The sequence below is a fragment of the Narcine bancroftii genome, chromosome 6 (genome assembly GCF_036971445.1).
Source record: "Narcine bancroftii isolate sNarBan1 chromosome 6, sNarBan1.hap1, whole genome shotgun sequence".
NCBI lineage: Eukaryota > Metazoa > Chordata > Chondrichthyes > Torpediniformes > Narcinidae > Narcine > Narcine bancroftii.
The window spans coordinates 145,701,480-145,725,345 of record NC_091474.1 but is presented as its reverse complement, the minus strand read 5'-3'; the positions used below and the strand labels follow the sequence as shown (position 1 = coordinate 145,725,345).

The 23,866-nt window shown below is 39.9% G+C and overlaps 1 protein-coding gene across 3 annotated transcripts in view; it reads right to left on the bottom strand.

Annotated features, from left to right (window-relative positions):
- The window catches only part of taf1b (TATA box binding protein (Tbp)-associated factor, RNA polymerase I, B), a 191,272-nt gene that overhangs the window by 155,655 nt on the left and 11,751 nt on the right, over positions 1-23,866 (bottom strand). For all 3 annotated transcript variants that reach the window (XM_069886263.1, XM_069886264.1, XM_069886265.1), the window contains exons 4-5: positions 20,694-20,765; positions 17,688-17,776 (exon numbers count right to left, since the gene is read on the bottom strand). The gene's annotated coding sequence lies outside the window, so the exon portion shown is untranslated. The remainder of the gene's footprint in view (positions 1-17,687; positions 17,777-20,693; positions 20,766-23,866) is intronic.

Genomic DNA, 23,866 nt, shown 5'->3' with positions numbered 1-23,866 from the left:
TCATATTCTACCTTCAGCAATCCCTATGCCATAGTGCTCCGTGATTAGTAACGGATTGCTGAAGGTGGTATGTGAATGGAAAGAAAAAGGCTTGAAAATCACTTTTAATCGTACCTAATTGACTTGTTACGTGCACGGGTTCATAACTCCAAAGAAATGGGCCAATGACAAGTTTTCTCAAGCAAAATATTTCAGTAACAATTGGGTCTAGAGCAGTGTTTCCCAACCTTCCCTTCCCACTCAAATACCACCTTAAGCAATCCCTTACCAATCACAAAGCGCTTATGGCATAGGGATTATTTAAGGTGGAATGTGAGTTGGGGGGGGGGGAGGTGGGCAGTTTGAAAACCACTGGTTTAAAGGAATACTTTAATTTCCATGCAGATTGGAAGAAGCAGACTTGCTTTTGTCAATAGATAGAGCATTTCTCTAATGCTTTTAAAGATAGCCATCTATGACAATAGATCCTTGAATCAACATAGGGCCAGGTTATATTAAATTTAGTTGTTATTATTGATTTGTTCATTTTATTTATTTTATTCCATATATTTGAAAAAGATTTAGCTATCAGCATTGCTATGTATGGACATTTATCTAAAAGTGATGATAATATGACTGAGTTCAGCACATTGCTTGAAAGGAGATAGACATAATAGCACTAATGTTCCTGATAAAGGTAAGGCTGCATTTCATACCATGAGATAGAATGTAATAAATTGAGGAGTCAAATGTTAGCAGATCAGCGGGAGATGTCCAATGAATAATTTAATACAATTCACAGCTAATTGGCATCTCTAGGACCTGGTGCAATATTTGCTTCAGTATGACAGTTATGAAGAACTAAAAAGAGACTGTAGCGGCAGCTACACTCCTCCTGCAATAACTCACTCAACCAGACGGGTTGAGCTCAGTGAGCAGACTAGTTTATTGCAGGCTGCTGGGCTGTACTAATACTCCCAGCCCGGACCTGGCTGAGAACCATGCTGGAGGGTGCTGACGTCATCCGGGCGTCACGTGGTCCCCAAGTGCGGGTTTCTGAGCCCCGAGTTAGAAGGAAGGGAAAACCCCGACAGCGCCATTTTGGCCGGCTGCCCCGCCGCGTGGCTTACAAGCGGGGTCGGTTCGCCTGCCTTGTGGTGAGCCGCCACACAGCCCTCCCCAGAACTAGCGCCAATGTCCTTTTTTGCTGGGGGGCCTCGCTTCTTGGGCTGGGCAACGACCACAGGCTCGGTGGGATCGAGGTGCTCTGGCTTCAGCCTGTCCATGGTAAACAGCTCATGCCTGCTGCCCAAGTCCAGTGTGAACGTCAAGCCGGATCACTGTATAACACTGTACGGCCCCTCATACGGTCGCTGCAGAGGTGCCACAGTCGGGCCCCGCCAAATGAAAATGAACTCCGTGGAAAACAGCTCTCCAGGAATGCGAGTCAGGTGGGTTCCAAGCCTAGGTGGCGGTGGGGGTTGGAAGGAGTCAAAGTGTGCCCTGAGGTGAGGAAGTAGTTCTTGTGGCGACCGCTGGGGATTGTGAGGTGTGTTTTTTTTTTTTTAATTTTTTATTTTTCACACCATAAATCACAATAGCCATGATATACACTTTTTCTTTTCCACACATTTACAGTGACTTTTTCTCCCTCCCCCCTCCCTCCTCCCAAGCCACCCCCCCATCCCCCCCCCCTCTCATCCATTTTAGTTATACAATCTAGGTTGCATTAATTCAGTTAGACAATGTTGTCATTCAACAAAAATACACCAGAAATTCTACTGAGTCCATTCTTTTCTTTTCTTCTCCTTCCATCAACTTAGGTAATGTTTGTTCCCGGTAGGTTTTCGCTATTGTATTTAATGTAAGGCTCCCATACTTGTTCGAATATTTCAATATTATTTCTTAAACTATATGTTATTTTTTCTAATGGAATACATTTATTCATTTCTATATACCATTGTTGTATTTTCAAATTATCTTCCAATTTCCAGGTTGACATAATACATTTTTTTGCTACGGCTAGGGCTATCTTAACAAATCTTTTTTGTGCATCCTCCAAGTCAATTCCAAATTCTTTATTTTTTATGTTACTTAGGAGAAAGATCTCTGGATTCTTTGGTATATTGTTTTCTGTTATTTTATTTAATATCTGATTGAGATCATCCCAAAATTTTTCTACTCTCTCACATGTCCAGATTGCATGAATTGTTGTTCCCCTTTCTTTTTTACATCGAAAACATCTATCAGATACTGTTGGGTCCCATTTATTTAACTTTTGCGGTGTAATGTATAGTCTGTGTAACCAATTATATTGTATCATACGCAGCCTCGTATTTATTGTATTTCTCATCGTTCCAGAGCATAACTTCTCCCATGTTTCCTTTTTTATCTTTATATTTAAATCTTGTTCCCATTTTTGTTTAGTTTTACCATTTGTTTCCTCATTTTCCTTTTCTTGCAGTTTAATATACATATTTTTTATAAATCTTTTGATTAACATTGTATCTGTAATCACATATTCAAGGTTACTTCCCTCTGGTAAACTCAAGTTGCTTCCTAATTTATCTTTCAAGTAGGATCTCAGTTGGTAATATGCCAGCGCTGTATCTCCCGTTATATTGTACTTATCTCTCATTTGTTCAAAGGATAAGAATCTACTTCCTGAAAAACAATTTTCTATTCTTTTAATCCCTTTTTTTCCCCATTTTCTAAAGGCAAGGTTGTCTATTGTAAAAGGGAGTAGCTTATTTTGCGTCAATATTAGTTTTGGTATTTGGTAATTTATTTTATTTCTTTCTACATGAATCTTCTTCCATATATTGAGGAGATGGTGTAATACTGGAGAAGTTCTATGTTGTACCAATTTTTCGTCCCATTTATATAATATGTGTTCAGGTATCTTTTCCCCTATTTTATCTAATTCTAGTCTCGTCCAGTCTGGTTTTTCCCTTGTTTGATAAAAATCTGATAGGTACCTTAATTGTGCGGCTCTATAATAATTTTTGAAGTTTGGCAGTTGTAAGCCTCCTTGTTTATACCATTCTGTTAATTTGTCTAGTGCTATCCTCGGTTTCCCCCCTCTCCATAAAAATCTCCTTATTATTTTCTTTAACTCTTTGAAGAATTTTTCTGTCAGTTGTATTGGCAATGCCTGAAATAAGTATAGTATCCTTGGAAAAATGTTCATTTTAATACAGTTTATCCTTCCTATCAGTGTTAGTGGTAGCTCTTTCCAATGCTCTAAATCGTCCTGTAATTTTTTCATTAGTGGATTGTAATTGAGTTTATATAATTGGCCTAGATTTTTGTTTATTTGCACACCTAGGTATCTTATTGCCTGCGTTTGCCATCTGAATGGGGATTCCTCCTTAAATTTTGAGAAATCCGCGTTATTCATAGGCATTGCTTCACTTTTATTTACGTTTATCTTGTATCCCGACACTTCTCCATATTCCTTCAATTTCTTATATAGTTCTTTTATTGATAGTTCTGGTTCTGTTAAGTACACTATCACATCATCTGCAAACAGACTGATTTTATATTCCCTGTCTTTTATTTTTATTCCTTTTATATTATTATCTCTTCTTATCGATTCTGCTAGTGGTTCTATAGCTAGCGCAAACAATAATGGTGATAGTGGGCATCCCTGCCGCGTTGACCTGCTTAAGTTAAATTGCTTTGATACATGTCCATTTACTGTCACTTTCGCTAACGGTCCCTTATATAATGCTTTAATCCAATTAATATACTTCTCCGGTAAACTGAATTTTTGCAATACTTTGAACAAGTAATTCCATTCTACTCTGTCGAAGGCCTTCTCTGCGTCTAAAGCAACTGCTACTGCCGGTGCTTTATTTCCTTCTACTGCATGAATTAAGTTAATAAATTTACAAATATTGTCTGTTGTGCGTCTTTTTTTGATAAATCCAGTTTGGTCTAAATTTACCATTTTCGGTACCTGTTCTGCTAATCTGTTCGCTAATAGTTTAGCTATTATCTTATAATCTGTGTTTAGCAGAGATATTGGTCTATATGACGCAGGTGAGATTGGATCTTTCCCTTGTTTTAGTATCACTGTAATTATTGCTGTTTTACATGAATCTGGTAAGTTTTGTGTCTCATCAATCTGGTTGATTACATCCAGGAGGGGCGGTATTATTAGGTCTTTAAATGTTTTGTAGAATTCTATTGGGAGTCCATCCTCTCCTGGTGTCTTATTATTTGGTAAATTTTTTATTATCTCTTGTATTTCTACTGTTCCAAATGGTTCTGTTAATTTATTTTGTTCCTCTATTTGTAGTTTTGGTAGTTCAATTTTAGTCAAAAATTCATCTATTTTCCCTTCTTTCCCTTCGTTTTCGGTTCGGTATAATTGTTCATAGAATTCTCTGAAGTTTTCCTTAATTTCTTTTGGATTATATGTAATTTGTTTGTCTTTTTTCCTTGTTGCCAATACCATTTTCTTAGTTTGCTCTGTCTTAAGCTGCCATGCTAGGATTTTGTGTGTTTTTTCCCCTAGTTCATAATATTTCTGTTTTGTCTTCATTATATTCTTCTCCACCTTATATGTTTGTAATGTTTCATATTTTATTTTTTTATCCGCCAATTCTCTTCTTTTGGTTGTATCTTCCTTTATTGCTAATTTTTTTTCTATGTTTATTATTTCCCTTTCCAACTGCTCTGTTTCCTGATTATAGTCCTTCTTCATCTTGGTTGCATAACTTATTATTTGCCCTCTAATGAATGCTTTCATTGCGTCCCATAGTATAAACTTATCTTCCACTGATTCCGTATTTACTTCAAAGTACATTTTTAATTGTTTTTCAATAAATTCTCTAAAATCCTGTCTTTTAAGTAGCATGGGGTTTAATCTCCATCTATACATTCTTGGAGGGATGTCTTCTAGCTCTATTGCCAATAACAGGGGTGAGTGGTCCGATAATAGTCTAGCTTTATATTCCGTTTTCCTAACTCTCCCTTGTATGTGGGCTGATATCAGGAATAGGTCTATCCTTGAGTATGTTTTATGTCTAGTCGAGTAGTATGAGTATTCCTTTTCTTTTGGGTTTTGTTTCCTCCATATGTCCACAAGTTTCATTTCTTGCATTGATTTAATTATAAATTTGGTTACTTTGTTCTTCCTGTTAATTTTTTTCCCCGTTTTATCCATATTTGGATCCAAATTCAGATTGAAATCCCCTCCTATTAGTATGTTCCCTTGCGTATTAGCTACCTTCAAAAAGATATCTTGCATAAACTTTTGATCTTCTTCGTTAGGTGAATATATATTAAGTAGATTCCAAAGCTCTGAATATATCTGACATTTTATCATAACATATCTCCCTGCTGGATCTATTATTTCCTCTTCTATTTTAAATGGCACATTTTTGCTAATTAATATAGCCACTCCTCTTGCTTTTGAATTATACGATGCTGCTGTTACATGTCCTACCCAATCTCTCTTTAATTTCTTGTGCTCCAATTCAGTTAAGTGTGTTTCTTGGACAAATGCTATATCTATTTTTTCCTTTTTCAGTAAATTTAGTAGTTTCTTCCTTTTAATTTGGTTATGTATTCCATTAATATTTAGAGTCATATAGTTCAGCGTAGCCATTTTATATTTTGTTTATCTTCTCTTTCCGTTTCTCCATCATTACCTTTCCTCCTTTTCCATTTCTGTTTTCTTATTTTCAACTCTTTACCAGACAACATTCCTACAACATCCAACATTTTCCTTATTCTACTATTTCTATCTTCTTTATCCCCAATCTCCCCTTCCCCTCCTGAGTTGCCCTTTATCCCTTGTCGGACAACCACATCTCCCCTCTCCATTTGGATTTGCGAATCCACTCGCAAGCGTCAACTGATTTTGCAGTGACCGCTCTTTTCCCCCACCCAGCCCCCCCCAGAAAAGATTTCGCTTTTTATATGTCACAAAGGTCACTCTTTTAGTTCCCTCCTTATTCTCTCTATTCCATTACCTTCCCTTATTAATTCTTGTCTATACTCTCTATGTTTTCCTCTAATTACAGATACTTTCACATATGCCCATTGTCTCTATTCACTCTTATACCTCTTTACCCGCATACATATCAATCGTGGTCATTTTTACCCTCCTTACCCGTCTTCATCCCTCAGTCTATTTTTGTCTTTACCCACATACATATCAATCGTGATAATTTTTGCTCTCATTACCCGTCTTCATCCCTCAGTCTATTTTTGTAATTGTTCTGCAAATTTTCGTGCTTCTTCTGGATCCGAGAATAGTCTGTTTTGTTGTCCTGGAATAAATATTTTCAATACCGCAGGATGCTTCAGTGTAAATTTATATCCTTTCTTCCATAAAATCGCTTTTGCTGCATTGAACTCTTTTCTCTTCTTTAGGAGTTCAAAGCTTATATCTGGATAAATGAAGATTTTTTGCCCTTTATACTCCAGTGGTTTGTTGCCCTCTCTTACTTTTTCCATTGTCTTCTCCAGTACCTTTTCTCTTGTAGTATATCTTAGGAATTTTACTACAATAGATCTTGGTTTTTGTTGTGGTTGTGGTTTAGGGGCCAATGCTCTATGTGCCCTTTCTATTTCCATTTCTTGCTGTAGTTCTGGACATCCTAGGGCCTTAGGGATCCATTCTTTTATAAACTCCCTCATATTCTTGCCTTCTACATCTTCCTTAAGGCCCACTATCTTTATGTTATTTCTTCTGTTATAATTTTCCATTATATCTATTTTTTGGGCTAGTAATTCTTGTGTCTCTTTAGTTTTTTTATTAGATTCCTCCAATTTCTTTTTTAAGTCTTCTACCTCCATTTCTGCTGCTATTGCCCGTTCTTCCATCTTGTCCATTTTTTTCCCCATTTCTGTTAAGGTCATATCCATTTTATTTATTTTCTTTTCTGTGTTGTTTATTCTTCTTCTTAAATCATTGAATTCCTGTGTTTGCCATTCTTTAAATGACTCCATGTATCCTCTAACAAGAGCAAGTACCTCCTTTACCTTGCCTTTCTTTTCTTCTTCTATTTCCCTGTACTCTTCCTCTTCCTCTTCTTCTTCCTCTAGGTTGACCGTCTGTTGTTTCTTTGCTGCCCTTTCCTCCTCTTCTTTCTTGTTTCCATTGTCTTCTGTGGTCTCTTCTTGCTGCAGGTGTTCTGCAGCTGTCGTTGCCGGCTGTGGAGATCGACTCCCCAGCTGGTCCCCCCTCCCGTCGGTGTGTTTTTGTTCATGCGCGGTTGCGCACTTTTACTCGGCTCTGTGAGCCATTGTTGTAGTTCTCTTTCTACCGACCTGAGGTAGTGGGGTCTTCTCTCCACAGCGGGCCTCTTCGGACAGGTAAGGCCTTCACCTTTTTCCTCCGTTGTCTTCTCTTCCTCTCTTCTTTCCATTGATTTTGATTTTTCTCCTTTTGTCTCCATCTTCTTTCCACCTTTATACTCACTTTTCTTTAACTTGTATTTCTGTGCCTTTGTATTTTCTCTTGTTTTTCCCGACTTTTCTGGAGAGGGCTGGAGTTCACCGTCCGGCCATTACTCCATCACGTGACTCCTCCCTCGATTGTGAGGTGTGTTGACGAACTCACCAGGTAGTGCCAGCGGCGCACCGTAGACCAGCTCAGCTGATGATGCCTGCAGATTTTCCTTGGGAGTGGAGCAGATGCCCAAGAGCACCCAAGGCAGTTCGTCCATCCAGTCGGGACCGGTGAGGCGGGCCATGAGCGCCAACTTAAGGTGGTGGTGCAGACGTTCGACCAGTCCATTGGCCTGCGGGTGGTAGGCCGTGGTGCGGTGTAGCTGTATCCCCAACCTGTTGACGAGCTGTGACCAGAACACATATGTGAACTGGGCGCCCCGATTGCTGGTGAGGTGAGCTGGGACGCCAAACCGGGCAACCCAACCATGCAACAGGGCTCGGGAGCAGAAGTCGGTGAAGGCGTCTGGCATCGGGATCACCTCGGGCCAGCGAGTGGTGCGGTCCACCACCATAAACAGGTATCGGTTGCCCCGGGAAACGGGTAAGGGCCCGACAATGTCCACATGAATGTTGCTGAACCGTTCCCAGACGTGATCGAAATCCTGTACAGGTGCCCTAGTGTGGCTGTGCACCTTGGACGTCTGGCAATGGGTGCATGTTCTGGCCCAGCCCGCGATCTGCTTCCGCAGCCCATGTCATACGAACCATTCTGCCACCATCCGGATCATGGATCTGATGGATGGATGTGTAATGTCGTGGATGTGATGGAAGACCTGCCTGTATCACTGCTGCGGAACCAATGGCCACGGGGTGCCCAAGGAGATATCACACAGGATGGTGCCTTCGCCGCTTGGAGTCGGGAGGTCTTGGAACCGCAGGCCTGTGATGGTGGTCTTGAAGGCCCTCATCTCCTCATCAGCTTCCTGGTCTCGGGCGAGCTGGTCGAAGTCATGGCCGGGCACAGCGCGCAGATGGCCGGTCGCAAGACTGCATCGGCAACCTCATTGTCCTTCCCCACCTTGTGCCGAATGTCATTGGTAAACTCCGACACGAGGGAAAGGTGACGCTGCTGGCAGGCCGCCATCACGAGCGCCTGGGTGAGGGGTTTGTGGTCGGTGAAGGTGGTAAAAGTCCTCCTCTCCAAAAAATAGCAGAAATGCCGCACTGCCAGGTACATGCCCAGTAACTTGTGGTCGAAGGCACTATACTTGCGATCCGGCGGGCGGAGCAGGAGGCTGAAGAATGCCAGTGGCTTCCAATGCCCATTCACCTGATGCTCCAGGATGGCACCAATGGCTGTGGCAGAGGCATCGACAGAGAGTGCCATATGCAGGTCGGCGAACATGGTGGCCTTCACGAGGGTGTCCTTGGTGGCCTCGAATGCGGTGCAGGCTTCTGGGTTCCAAGTGAGCATTTTGTGCTTGGCTGTAATGAGGGTGAACAGTGGCTGCATGATGCGCGCAGCTCCCAGGATGAAGCAGTTGTAAAAGTTGACCATACCCACGAACTCCTGCAGCCCCTTGAGGCTGTTCGGGTGTGAGAACTCCCTGATGGCGGCAACCTTCACAGCGGCAAGCATGGCTCCTTCGGCCATGATGTTATGGCCCAGGAACTACATGGACTCTTTCCCGAACTGGCACTTGGCCGGGTTGATGGTAAGGCTGAAGTCGGCCAGCTGGGAGTAAAGGGCACGTAGGTGGGCCTTGTGTTGCGCCCGGTCCTTGCTAGCGACAAGGATGTCATCCAAATAAATAAAGACGAAATCCAAGTCCCTGCCCACAGAGTCCATGAACCGCTGGATGGTCTGAGCGGCGTTCTTGAGCCCAAACGGCAGTGCAGAAATTCGAACAGGCCAAAGGGAGTGATGATGTCCATCTTGGGTATGTCCTCAGGGTGCACTGGGATCTGGTGATATCCGTGCACCAGGTCAACCTTGGAGAAGACCCTCACGCCATGCAGGTTGGCTGTAAAGTCCTGGATGTGAGGGATGGGGTAACAGTCAGGAACGGTTGCCTCGTTGAGCTGTCGATAGTCTCCGCAGGGATTCCAGCCACCAGAGGCTTTTGGGACCAGGTGGAGCAGCGAGGCCCACGGGGTGTCGGACTGCCGAATGATCCCCAGTTCCAACAGGTGCGAAAACCCCTCCTTCGCTACCTGGAGCTTGTCAGGTGGGAGCCATCGTGCTTTGGCGTGAACCAGCAGACTCTGGGTGGAGATGTGGCGTGGCGAGGCAGCGGAAAACTGTGGCTTGAGGAGTGTCGGGAACTCATCCAGGATCTGCTGTAACTCGTCTCTGGGCATGCTGATCGTGGCCATCTGCGATTGCTCCGAGCAGGAGGCATCGAGGCAAACGGCCTGGAAGGTACGGGCATCCACCAGGCGCCTACCTCGAATGTCCACCAGAAGTCCGTGTGCGAGGAGGAAGTCTGCACCCAGGATGGCAGTTGGGAGGGACGAGACAGTGAACCTCCACGCGAAATTCCGTTGGCCGATCTGGAAGTGGACTATCTTGTCTCCATATGTCCAGATTGCCATTGTGTTGGCCGCACTGAGGGGAGGTTCACGAGGTCGGTTCCTGGATTCGATGGCCATGGCTGGTATGACAGTGATCTGGGCTCCAGTGTCAACGAGGAACCGCCGGCCGCTGACTGAGTCCCGCAGGTAGAGAACAGCCATTAACAGCGGCCAGCCTGGTTGTTTCCCTGGAAAGAGCAGGGCTGACGACACTTCCGAGCCTTGGCTCCTCAGCACTGTTGGTAGAAGCAGAGGCCTGAAGCAGATGCTGTGGCCTTGGTTATGCTCTTGGGGGCCCCTGAAGGGGTCGGGTGCTCTACCACAGCGCTAGGGGTGGGCTTGGCATGGTTTTGCCCGTGACCGTGCCTTGTGACCTCCTGGACCATTGAGCCTTCTGAGAATCATGCGAGCCATAGCTCTTGGGCCTTCTGGGTGACCTTCCTTGAGTCAGTGAAGCTCTCCTGAACCAGCAGCGGGCGTATGTCCCCGGGCATATGTTCGAGGAAGATGTGCTCAAAAAGTGGGCAGTTGGTGTGCTCACCCATGAGTGCGAGCATCTCATCCATCAGTTCCTGTCTCCCAGGGTGTCGAGGTGCAGCACCCGAGCGGCACGCTGGTGTCTGGATAGTCCAAGGGACCGGGTAAGCACTCGCTTGATGGTCTCGTACTTGTCCTCGGCGGGTGGGTGCTAAACAAGATGCAGCACGTGTGTGGCAGTGGCCTGGTCCAGGGCAGCGACCACATGGCAGAATTTGGTCGTGTCAAACAAAATCTGGCGGAGGTGAAACTGGGCCTCCATGTGGATGAACCAGGTCTCCGGCTCCTGAACCCAGAATTCAAGCAATTTCACAGCTATAGCGCTGATCCCAGGCTTGCTCATGATGGGTTCAAAGACGTTTGAACCAGTCGGGGTCACCAATTGTAGTGGTGGCTACACTGCTCCTGCAATAACACACACAACCAGACGGGTTTATTGCAGGCTGCTGGGCTGCACTTGTACTCCCAGCCCGGACCTGGCTGAGAACCATCCTGGAGGGGGCTGACATCATCCAGGCGTCACGTGTCCCCAAGCGCAGGTTTCTGAGCCCCGAGCTGGAAGGAAGGGAAATCCCCGACGGCGCCATTTTGGCCGGCTGCCCCGCTGCGTGGCTTACAAGCGGGGCCGGTTCACCTGCCTTGTGTTGAGCCGCCACAAGACAATATTTTTTTTAAAAATTGATTAAGAAAATTAGCACAACTATGCCATGGATTTCACCTTTTAAAGTTTAAAATCATCGACTTGAATCTGAGCTGGGTAAATCAATATTTTCTAAAGGGAAAGAATAATAATAGCCTTGAAAGAAGAGCAGTATACGTTTAGCTGAAGGATACATGGGGTCAATGGGTTAAATTAGACAGAAAAATGATTTAACAGTAGGATTTAGAGAACAAAAACATCAAAAATTATTTATATACCGAAAGAGCATTGGCAATATTTAGGACTATAATAAATTAAGTTTGAACAAAATCTGGATGATGAGTGGAAAATATTGATGCGTTTTGGAGTATTCTTTACATCTCTTTATGCGTAATGACGGGATACATAAAGCTTCTTTAACATTATATTTCTGTTAATAGAACTGATCAGCCATCTATTTGGAAACCTAAGAAGCAGATTATAAGTTCTATATATGAGAAAACAAACAAAACATTTTGAGCAATTTTGCATGTAGCTGAATTCAATATTTTTTTTCTAAATGGTGTTTTACGCAGTTTGAGAATCAGATTTATTGTCATGAACCTGTGTCACAAAATATGTTGTTTTGCAGTGGCAGCATTGTGCATTACAAGGGCAAAATTGCTATGAATTACAATCTGTAAACATAAGATTTTAAAAAATATTAAGTAGTGCAAAAAATAAAGAAAAAGAGGTAGTGTCCATAGGTTTTTTCTTCATACAGAAATCTGATGGCAGTGGGGAGGAAGCTGTTTTTGTAATATTGAGTGTGTCTTCAGGCTCCTGTACTAGCTTCATGATGGTAACAGTGAGAAAAGAGCATGGCCTAGGTTGTGAGGATCCTTGATGATAGAGATATTTTCTTGAGGCACCGCCTCGTAAAGAAGTCCTTAATGGAAAGAAGACTATTGCCCATAATGGAGCTGACCAAGTGTCCAACTCTCTGTCGCTTTTATCTGTCTTGTGCATTCACACCTGCATTCTAGACAGCAATGCAACCTGTCAAAATGCTCTCCAAGATACACCTAAAGGAATTTGCAAGAATCTTTGGTGACAGACCAAATTTCCTTAAACTCCTTATGAAATCTAGCCCCAAGCGTGCTTTCTTCATGATTCCATCGACATGATGGCCCAGATTATGTCTTTAGAGATGTTGACACCCAGGAATTTGAAGTTCCTTACCCTCTCCACTACTGACTCCTTGATGAAAACTGGTTTGTGTTTCCCCCTTCCTGAAGTCCACAATCATTTTTTTAGTTTTGCTACTGTTGAGTACATGGTTGTTGTTGTGACATCACTCAACTAGCTGATCTATTTCACTCCTGTACACTTTCTCATTGTCCTCTGTGATTTTGCTGACAGCTGTGGTGTAATTGGCAAATTTGTCGATGGTATTTGAATTGGGCCTAGCCACACAATCATGGGTATAAAAAGAGTAGAGCAGTGGATTAAGCTCACATTCTTGAGGTGCATCTGTGTTGATTGTCAGTGATGAGGAGATGTTACCGATCACTACCTAACCCTAACCCTACAATAACTGTGGTTTTCTGATGAGGAAGTCAAGGGTCCAGTTGCAGAGGGAGGTGCAGAGGCCTAGGTTTTGAAGCTTGCTGACCAGTACTGAGGGGGTTATGGTGTTGAAAGCTGAGCTGTAATTGATGTAGGTATTGCTATTGTATAGGTGATCCAAGGTTGGAAGGAGAGCCAGTGGAATTGCATTTGCTGTGGAATGATTGTGGCAGTAGGCAAATTGCAGTGGGCTAGGTCTTTTCTTAGGTATAAGTGAATTCTGGCCATGACCAATCTCTCAAAGCATCCATTACAATAGGTGTAGGTGCTACTGGGTGATAACCATTGAGGCAGCTCATCCTACTCTTTTATTTTAATTTTTTTTATTTTTCACACTATGAACCATACTGACCAAAATACACACAAACATTTCCCTCTTGAATATACACAGTGTCATTTTCTCCCCTTTTCCCCCCCTCCCTTCCCTCCCTCCTTCACCCCCCCTCCCCACTCACTCAACGTTCAACATATATGAAACATTAAACCCATTAAACAATGTCATCACAAAATGAAAATAAACAAGAAATTTGTGTCTTCTACTTTTACATACTGGGTCAGTTCATTTCGTCTTCTTCTCCTTCTATCATTTTTCGGGAAATAAATTATTATCCTTTGAACAAATGAAGGACAAATATGGTATAACTCACAGTACAATGTTTGCATACCACCAACTGAAAACCTACTTGAAGGACAAATTGGGAAGCAGACTGAGGTTACCAGAAGGAAGCAATTTTGAATATGTGATTACAGACACAATGATAATTAAAAGATTTATAACAAACATGTACATCAAACTGCAAAAGAAAGAGAACGAGGAAACAAGCTGTAAACCCAAACAAAAATGGGAACAAGATCTAAACATAAAGGTAAAGAATGAAACATGGGAAAAGCTATGCTCCGGAACTATGAGAAATACAATATACACGAGGTTACGCATGATACAATATAATTGATTACACAGGCTATACATCACATCCCAAAAGTTAAATAAATGGGACCCAACAGATGTTGACACTGTAAGAAGGAAACGGGAACAACAGTACATGCAATTTGGGCATGTGAGAAAGTGGAAAAGTTTTGGGAAGATCTAAATCAGGTATTAAATAAAATCACAAAAAGCAACATACCAAAAAATCCAGAGATCTTTCTTCTAAGTAATACAAGAAGAACTTGGACTCGATTTGGATGCAGCACAAAAAAGATTTATTATGATAGCCTTAGCTGTAGCAAAAAAATGTATTATGTCAACCTGGAAATCAGAAGATAGCCTGAGAATACAGCAATGGTACATAGAAATGAATAAATGTATTCCATTGGAAAAAATAACATATAATTTAAGAAATAACATCACAGTATTCGAACAAATTTGGGAACCGTATATGGAACACAACAGAGAAGTCCTACCGCGGATCTCCACCACCTAAAATCACCCTTCTCTTCTTGAAGCCCTTTGAACCAGGTAGGAACCTTCGATTGCAGTAGTGAGAGATTAAGCATGTTCATGAACACTTTCGCTAGTTGGTTGGTACAGATTTTTTAGTACCTTGCAAGGTATGTCATCAGGGCCTGACACCTTGTGAGGGTTTACCTTCTTGAAGGATGTTCTAACGTTGGCCTCTGAAACAGATATCACTGAATCTCCAGCTTCTGCAGGGATACTCAATAGAGTTAAAATCTCCTATTCAAAGTGGACATAAAAGGTATTGGTATGATGCACCATCAATTACCACAAAAGACTGAAGTTATGAAACTGATAGGCTTTTATTGACTATAGACTGGAGCACCAACCAAATTAATCGACTGATCATGGCAGGAAGACTGGGAGCATACAAAGAGTAATGGGTAGGATTGTTCTCGGGTGGTATGTCCAGCCGGCAGTAGCCAATTATAGTACAACAGTAAAAACATGATATTTATATAAAGTGCAATAAAATCATGTTTAAAGGATGGAGCCCTAGCAGATTAAATTCATTCCTTAATTTAAAGTCACACATTTGGTCCTTGTTTAAATCCAATAACTGATTTGATTTTTAGTTACATTAAAAATCTTACTTGTGTTCTTATCTTCTGTCATCACTTTCAATCACGTCATCTTTAAACCAAACATCGCAATAATGATGTCATCCATTAGCAGCCATTCTCAATGGGGGCCACAGCATATTTAAGGGAGGGGGGGCACAGACTGAAATCATATAATATTTTTAATGCAGCCTGTAGGAGAGAATTAGGGAGGAAACAAACTAAACATGACTGTTTTACAGGGAAGGGAGACCATAAACTTTGCTCAGAGTCCAAAGGGGCTATAGCCAAAAAAAGGTTGAGAATGGCTGCACAAGAGCACCTCTGCTGGCATGAGACTGTAATTAAAAATTGACTTGTTTAGAAAGATATATTGTGCAAGAAAATGGATATAGACATTTAGAAATAGTTAGAAAGGGACTAAAGCAGACAGGCAAAAAGATAGTCAGTCACTCACACTTCACTTTGACATTTTCTTTACTTCTCAAAAGCAATAAATTCTGCCATGGTCATACTTTTAATAATAATAAATTCTAGCTTTGCATGCAAAAGATATGTTTTATTTTGTATCCAGTTAAAATGGACTCAGAGCAAGGGAGGAAAATGGATTATGCATGCAATGAGATCATAAATTCACTATTAAAGGACATAGGACACATCATCTTGGGTAAAGGGGAGATAAAGATTTTGAGAAATTATAGGCCAGTAAGTTCCCAGGGAAACTATTGAAAAGGATACTTTAATATCGGATTTATTCACGTTTGGAAAGTCATGGTCAGATTAGAGACAGTCAACATGGCTTTGTGAGGTGCAGATCATGCATTAGCAAGTTGATTGAATTTTTTGAGGAAGTGACAAAGGTGATGATGAGGGTGGTTGGTGGTTGATGTCTACATGGAATTGATTAAGGTATTTGACAAGATCCCTCATGGAAGGCTGATTCAGAAGGTGCAGCAGCGTGGATCCATGGTGACTGATAGTTTGGATACTAAATTGGCTGGCTGATATTTGTGTTAATCAGTGGTATTCAGCAGGAGTTGGTGTTGGGACCCCTTTTGTTTGTAATTTATATTAATGACTTGGATGAAAAAGTAGATGGGTTGGTTAGTCATTTTGCAGATGATACAAAGATTGGTTATACCTCAGGATATACCTCAGTAATAGATATGGGCAGAGAAATGGCAGATGGAGTTTAATCTGGACAAGTGTAAGGTGTTGCACTTTGAGAGGTCAAATGTAAAGATAAAATAAAAGTCAAATGTATATAGTTATTTGTAGTACTCTTACAAGTGTGGATCTTGGGGTTCAGGTCCATAGCTCGCATGGCCACTTTCAATGAGTAATAGGGAGGTAATGAAGGCATGTGGTATGCTTGGCTTCATTGGGAAGGGCATTGAGTACAAATGTAAAGAGGTCATGTTGAACCTATATAAAACTTTGGTTCAGCTGGACTTGGAATACTATGTGTAATTCTGGTCACCCAATTAGAGGAAGGATGTGGAGGCTTTAGAAATGATGCAGAAGAAGTTTACCAGGATGTTGCCTAGTTTAGAGGTTATGGCGGAAAGACTGGACAATATTGGGTTGTTTTCTCTGGAGCATGGGAAGCTGAGGGGGTGACTTGATAGAGGCGTATAAAATTATAAGAGACCCTCATAGGGTGGACAGTCAAAAAATGTTCCTGGAGAAAAAGTGTCACACATTAGAGGATATACACACTAGAGGATATATGTTTAGATGATAGGGAGGAAGTTTAAAGGAGATAAGTGGGACAGATATTTTACACAGAGAGTGATAAGTACCTGGAATGGGCTGCCTGAAGTAGTAGTGGAAGCAGATACAGTCATAGCATTTAAGATAGACACATGAATATGAAGGGGATGAATGGATATCTATCAAGTGTAGACAGCAGAATTTTAGTTTGATTTGAACATCATGTTCAGCACAGACACGCAGGTCAAAGGGCCTGTTCCTGCACTGTACTGTTATACATTCTATGTCCAAGTGTTTATTTTGAAATAATTTCAGGCATGCAGATTGGTCACACAAGGAAAAAAATATATCAGAAAGCAGTCAGCACCTAGGAATAATTTGGCAGTTGGTTCTAAACCTGCCAACTTTGAGACAACAACAGTAGTCTGTTATGTTATCTCTCATCTTTGATTAACTTTATTTGTGGTTTTTCCTCTTGTTACCCTTTTTTATTTTTAACTTCTTCAATCAGTGAGCACTTTGGGAATCACAATCCCTATAGGAAGTACACTCAATCTTTGGTGAATACCCGGTCCAAGAATTTTGGAGTAGAATTGTCATGGAATCAAAGGCAGAATTTACGTCCTGCTGTATTTCGAACAATATATGACATTATTCTTGTTTATATTATAATGTTCACTTCATTTCCCAAGCCTGAGATTGGCTATAGTGATATAGGGTACTGAATACATCCATAAAGTTTTTCTAGAAAGTAAATTTCTCAGACAGCAATTGACTTTGTGCCAGGTTATGGTAATCCTTCCATCCGACTTCCATCTAGGTCCACGCAACCCTTCCAACTAAGGGCAGATCTTCGTCTTGTAATTCCCCTAGTTGCTCCACAGTGAACTGAGAATTTGATTTATTGTACATCATAATTGTTACAGTATATGAATCTTCAATATTGTATTTTCTACTACCGGCCTCATCTAAACAACAATTCAGACCTAGTCCAACAATTCTAAGTGGAAACTCCGTGCACCTATTTCTATCATGTTCAGGTCTTGTTGCAAACTTATTTGGATCACTTTAAGTCACCTCAATTATCAAGTTAAAAAATCTAACATTAAAAAATAATTTTCTTGAGTGGAGTAGCAACCTTAACCAGTCTTTCTCATGAGCAAAATAATAGATTAAATCTCTAGTGTGTTGTGTCATCTAATCTCACCTTCAGTAACAGCTCAGACTGTCAATTGTCTTTTTTTTCCTGAAAGTTAAGGCAAAGGATTCCTATTCCTGATCTTTATCCATTGATCCCTGCAGAAAGAGGCGGCACAGTTAGCAGAGCAGTTAGCGCCAACAACTGGGAATGGGGTTTAAATCCGGCACTGACTGTAAGGAGTTTGCATGTTCTTCTCATGTCTGCAAGGGTTTTCTCCAGGTGCTCTGGTTTCCTCCCACCCTGGGGTTGTAGGTTTATTGGGTGTAATTGGGCAGCATGGGTTCTTGGGCCTAAAGGACCTGTATGTCTAAATAAATAAATGTCAATCTTTTAAAAAACACACGTGGAAATTAATATTAGATAGGCAACAGACTAGCTTGGTTGTGGGAAATCTGTGCTCAAAAGTCAGGCTTCATGCTCAATGGATTAGAGAGCATGTGTTTTGTGAAGTCTGGTTTGGTTATGGGTATTAAATGTCTGTAGTTGGACAGCTTCCTATGAGTCTTTGCTTTATGTCAGTCTAAAATACTAACAGACCATCATCAACTGCATTACAATACACTAGGAAAGCTAAATCTGAAAAGGAAACACAGCAGGCAATAAATGAGAAATGGTAAAATGGATTGAGAGCACAAAACATATGGAAAGGTGAAAAAGAATTAAAAAAAGAATGATTAACAATTATACCTAATAATGTATACAGTTGAACATTACTTGTGCTTTCATCTAAAAAGTTGCAACAGTGCATCAGAATTCTTATTTAATAACAATAAAAGTTATTCTAAATATTGAGTGTGTCCAGCTATCTCAGTTTATGATTGATTATTCGGGATCCGCAGCTTTTAAGAATCCCACTTTTCAGGATACAATTGTTATGATGCTGTCAAATGCTTGTCTTCTCTTGTTGACAGTCTCTCACACCACCCACAAAATTTAAATTTAAACATACAGCACAGTAACAGGTCCTTTCGGCACACGAGGGCATACTGCCCAATTTCACCCAATTGACCTACAATTCCAGTACGTTTTGAAGGGTGAGAGGGAACCAAAACACCCGAAGGAAACCCATGCAGACACAGGGAGAACATACAAACTCCTTACACACAGCGCTGGATTTGAACCCAGGTTTCTGGTGCTGTAACCTTTACACTAACCACTATGCTAAATTCATTCTTCCTGCTGACACAAATCAATGGCCTCTAGGCTGTTTCCAGCATGTTGTTCACATTGCCAAATCATTCTCATTTTGTCAATCAATGTCAACGGGTTAGCCCTAGTCTAATAATGGTGCGGTTTCAGCCACTCTGAATAATTACTGGTTAAACTCTTTCTCTGCTCTCTGTCTTAAAGCGCACCACTATTTTCATTAATCAACTGTACAAAAGAACTTAGAAATTAGAAATCTAGTTAAATTATATTCGCTGAAATAATTTTGCCTGTTCCCTTAATTTTTTTCTGGTTTATTTGTGGGATCTGGAGTGCAGGCAGGTACAAGTCATCCCAATTCCCCTTGGGGAAATTGAACTATAGCAACTTGTGTGGCAAAGGCATTTCTGCAATGCTAATGGGCAAGTAGGATATTCCAGGATTTAGATCCAATGAAGGAATGACAATGCATTTCCACATGAAAGGAATGTACAATTTGATAAAGAAGTTGCAGGCAGTAATCTAATTTAGTCCAAAACCTAGGATTAGAGAACAAAATAAATGCAGGGAAATTCCAGGAAATATCTGCTCCATCATTGAATTCCATAAGTAGGTTCTGAACAAAACTTCCATCAAAGCCCAGGAACATCTCAGCAGTTTTAGCAGTATCAATGAATGAATGTGATTCCTCAGGTATTAGTAATAATGAAGCAATGATCATAGACCTAATGAATGCCAGAATAGTTGGTTGAAGAAGACGGCCTTGGCATAGCACTTACATAACACCAGTTATTTATCAGACTGCCAGATGCTACTCTAGTTTTGCTGTATTCAGGCATAACTGCTTAAATGGTGATATATTATTTCTGAGCTAATAACATCTATTTATTAATTAACACTATTTATTTATTTTATTATTCTATGATCTATCATTTGTATTCATTTCTTATTTTTTAGTAGAATATATATTTTTCTTGGATGTCGTTGAGCACCATTTTAAGTGTGTTCTATAGCTGTTGCTAGTTTTAAATGACCAAGATCGAGTCAACATCAACTTTTTTTCTTTTCTTTTCATGTTTAGATTTTCCTCACAGCAAAACTTTGTACAACATATATTTTATACCAGTTCTGATGAAGACCTAAACATAAACCTCATTTCACTTTCCAAATTGCTTCCTACCTTCTGCATTTAAGGCATTTTCTATTTTTATTATCTTACAGCATTTTGATGTAGGATCAAGATATTTCTTTACTTTTTCATTTGCACTAGTTTATTTTCTATTACTATTTATAATTAGTAAGTCTTATTTCTCTGCCTTCTTAATTACTGTGTTTGTCTCGACTTCTGTATCAATTAGAGGAAGTCCATTTGCTTAACCTTTTCTTGGTTCTCCTGATTATTTCTAATAGTGAAATCCACAGTGATTGTTATTTTGTTCTTTTTTTCTCTTTTTCTCTTTTCTTTGTAATTTTATTTCCCTTCCACCATTAAATCATCTGCAGCTTACTCTGAGGTGGACTGATCTTTTATTATATTTTCACTCTACCCATGTGGATTCTATTTTGTATTACTGATAACAGTGTCACTTATTCATCTGGGAGTATCTCTGATAAATGCAGTTACTTATTTTCTCAAATATACTATATTTATTTCTAAATACAGTACATGAGATTTTAATTCCCTGTATTAATTTTTCTGTAGCTGTGTCACAGAATTTCAGCCAGTTGACTCATTATTATTTGATGTCAAACAACAATTTTACAAGATATTTTATTTGTAGAATTTGTTTAAATGCCTAACAAAAAAAACCTATGTTCAATTGAGTTAACATTTAAGCATCGTCTTTAACAAATCTTCATAACTACCTTTGTCGAAGCTTTTGTTCAACTCCTTGAGGCAGTAGTCAATTTTTGTTTGATAGTGTTTTCTTGAAGTACCTTGGAACAAAGATGCTATATAAATTGTATGTTTATTATTATATATAGGTGCAAGACAGATTGGAAATTGAGAAATTATTCACAACAAGTTGAATTTATGTTTCTTATAGAAAGTGTAAAGCAATGTTACAAATTGCCAAATGGGTTATAATAATTGAACATTTCAATCAAGTAATCATTAATTTGAAATGTATTTGTGGTTTGGAGTCTGGATTGCATAATATTCATCATATATTGCATGAAGAAAACCAAGGGAAGAAGTGATCATATTTTATAAAGGCCATGACAAGGACAAGAAAAAAATCTTTGGTTGAGACAAATTAAGTAATTTTAAATCCATACTGCTGAACACATAGGTAAATATATACTGTGATAGTACAGATTCTATCACCAATGTGTATATGTACAGATTGTAGTGTAGGATGACTTTGCAGCCACACCTACTGGCAGGTCTTAAAGGATTGCTCCTAGCCAGACCAGCTCATTCTGGACTGGTCGACCTACATGTGATATGCTCCAGTCTTTTAGTGAATAAAATTGTAGAGCGCATCGAAAGAACCAAAGACTTGTTGATCCAAACCAAGGCTTTAATTGGGTGGCGACTGGGCTTCATATGAGGCACTGTGTTTGGCTGTGGCCATTTTGGAGCGACAGACTACTGCAAAGTGGCCGTTTTTAAGGCACTTCTGGCTCCTGGTTTTTCTCGCCGGGCACTGGGACCTGCTGTGCTTGTTCCTCCCGCAGAAATAACACTTTGGGGTTGCATCAGGCAGCCTAGCGGCAGCTGACAGACCGTCAGTGTGCCGGTGGGGTAGTAGGGTAGAGGGAGGGCATCATACTCACATCAGAGTGTGGAGTCCAGCCCCGAGAGTACACGTTCACAGACTGCAAACTATTAGTCCTTCCCCAATTGTGCGCCCTGCACTGCTGTGAATGGATTTTCAGTGCCAGTTTCAAATTTACCGGGTAAACTGTTGGCTAATCATCTGAAGAATATTTCAGCTAGACGCCAAATTGTGGAGATTCGCAAACAGAATGGAGAACTGACTGTTAACCAGGAAGAGATAAATCAATCTTTCCAAAATTTTTATACATCCTTATATAGTACAGAATCCCCTCAAGACCTTAGTAATATGTTTAATTTTTTTAGAACATTTGAAACTCCCAAAAGTATTACCTCAAGATAACTTAGAATTAAGTAAACCCATTACAGATTCGGAGATCAATAATACTATTTTCTCACTGAACTCGGTGAAAGCACCAGGTCCCGATGGATATTCTGTGGAATTTTATAAAGCTTTTTCTTCTACTCTCTCTCCCTGGCTGATTAAGATGTTTGATGAATCTATCACATTGGGTAAACTACCACAATCATTTTACAGAGCTACTATCTCTTTAATCTTGAAAAAAAATAAAGACCCGACCGAATGTTCTTATAGACCTATTTCTTTGTTGAATGTTGATTCTAAGATCTTCTCTAAAATTCTAGCGACAAGGCTAGAGAAGATATTACCATATATTATCTCTGAAGACCAGACTGGTTTCATTAAAAATCGTTATTCCTCCTTTAATATTAGAAGATTGATGAATATTATTTACACTCCTTCACACAAGTCTTCAGAATGTGTTATTTCACTAGATGCTGAGAAGGCCTTCGATAGAGTAGAAGGCATTGTTTAAAAATCCGATTGCTAGTGTGGTGACAAATAGCCAAACTTCTTTGCCATTTAAATTATCGTGATCAAGTCATCAAGGTTCTCCATTGTCACCAGCCTTGTTTGCATTGGTCATTGAACCATTAGCTCAGGCAATTCGACAGAATGACAAGGTTAAAGGGATAAGAATTGCAGATGATGAATATAAGATTAATTTATTTACTGATGATGTATTGATTTATTTGACACATCCAGAACATTCTTTGAAATATTTACAAGAATGTTTAGTTCAATTTGGGGAGTTATCTGGGTATAAGGTGAATTGGGATAAGAGTGAAATATTCCCAATTTTGGAAGGGGATTTATAAAGAGTATAAAAATATTATAAAATTGTCTTGATAAAATTAAATATTTAGGGATAACTGTGAATGCAAATTATCAATCTTTATATAAGTTAAATTATCTACCTTAATTGAAAAAGATTAAAATGGATTTGATTAAATAGAAGGATCTTCCATTAACATTAATAGGTTGAGTAAATTGTATTAAAATGAATATTTTTACTCGTATTCAATACTTATTTCAGTCAATTCCATGTTCACTTTCAAAGAGTTTTTTTCAGGATTTGAATAAGGTGGTGAGGAAATTTTTATGGAAGGGAAAATTAGCTCGAGTTGCTTTACAGAAGTTGTCATGGAAATATGCACAAGGTGGATTTCAGTTGCCTCATTTTCAAAATTATTATGAAGCTAAACAGTTGAAGTTTGTTAGTAGAATGATGGACATTAATCAGCCTCCTAGTTGGGCCAAGGTGGAGTTAGCCTGAATTTCTGAATTTGATGTTCACCAGTTTATATAGAAGTGGAATTTGAATTTATTGCAGGCATATGATATGCCAGTATTAAAACATTTGTTAAAGATATGGGTTAAAAGAAATGCTGTTATAGGAACAAAGGGTAAATTATCAATCCAAACTCTGTAATATAAAAATCAGCTTATTGCTTTTTCAATGTTTAATAGGTATTTAAAGATATGGTATTCTCAGGGTATAAAAGTGATACAGGATTGTTTTGAAGAAGGACAGTTTCTTTCTTTTAATCAATTGAAGGAGAAATTTGGTATACCAGTAAATTCTTTATTTGTGTATTACCAGCTTAGAGCTTTGCTCAGGGATAATTATGGTAAAGAGATGAGTTTACCCAAGTTGAAATTTGAATCTTTGATTTCCTTTATAGCAAAGAGAGGTTTTATTTCAGATATGCATCGATTGTTACAGGAAACTATGGATAAAATGAATTTGGAGAAATCTAGAAATAAATGGGAAAGCGATTTAACTTATGTTATACCTCAAGAGGATTGGGAGGTTATGTGTCATGAAGGGGTAACTAAATTGACTAATGAAAGATATGGTTTGGTTAATTATAATTTTTTGCATCAGTTAAACTC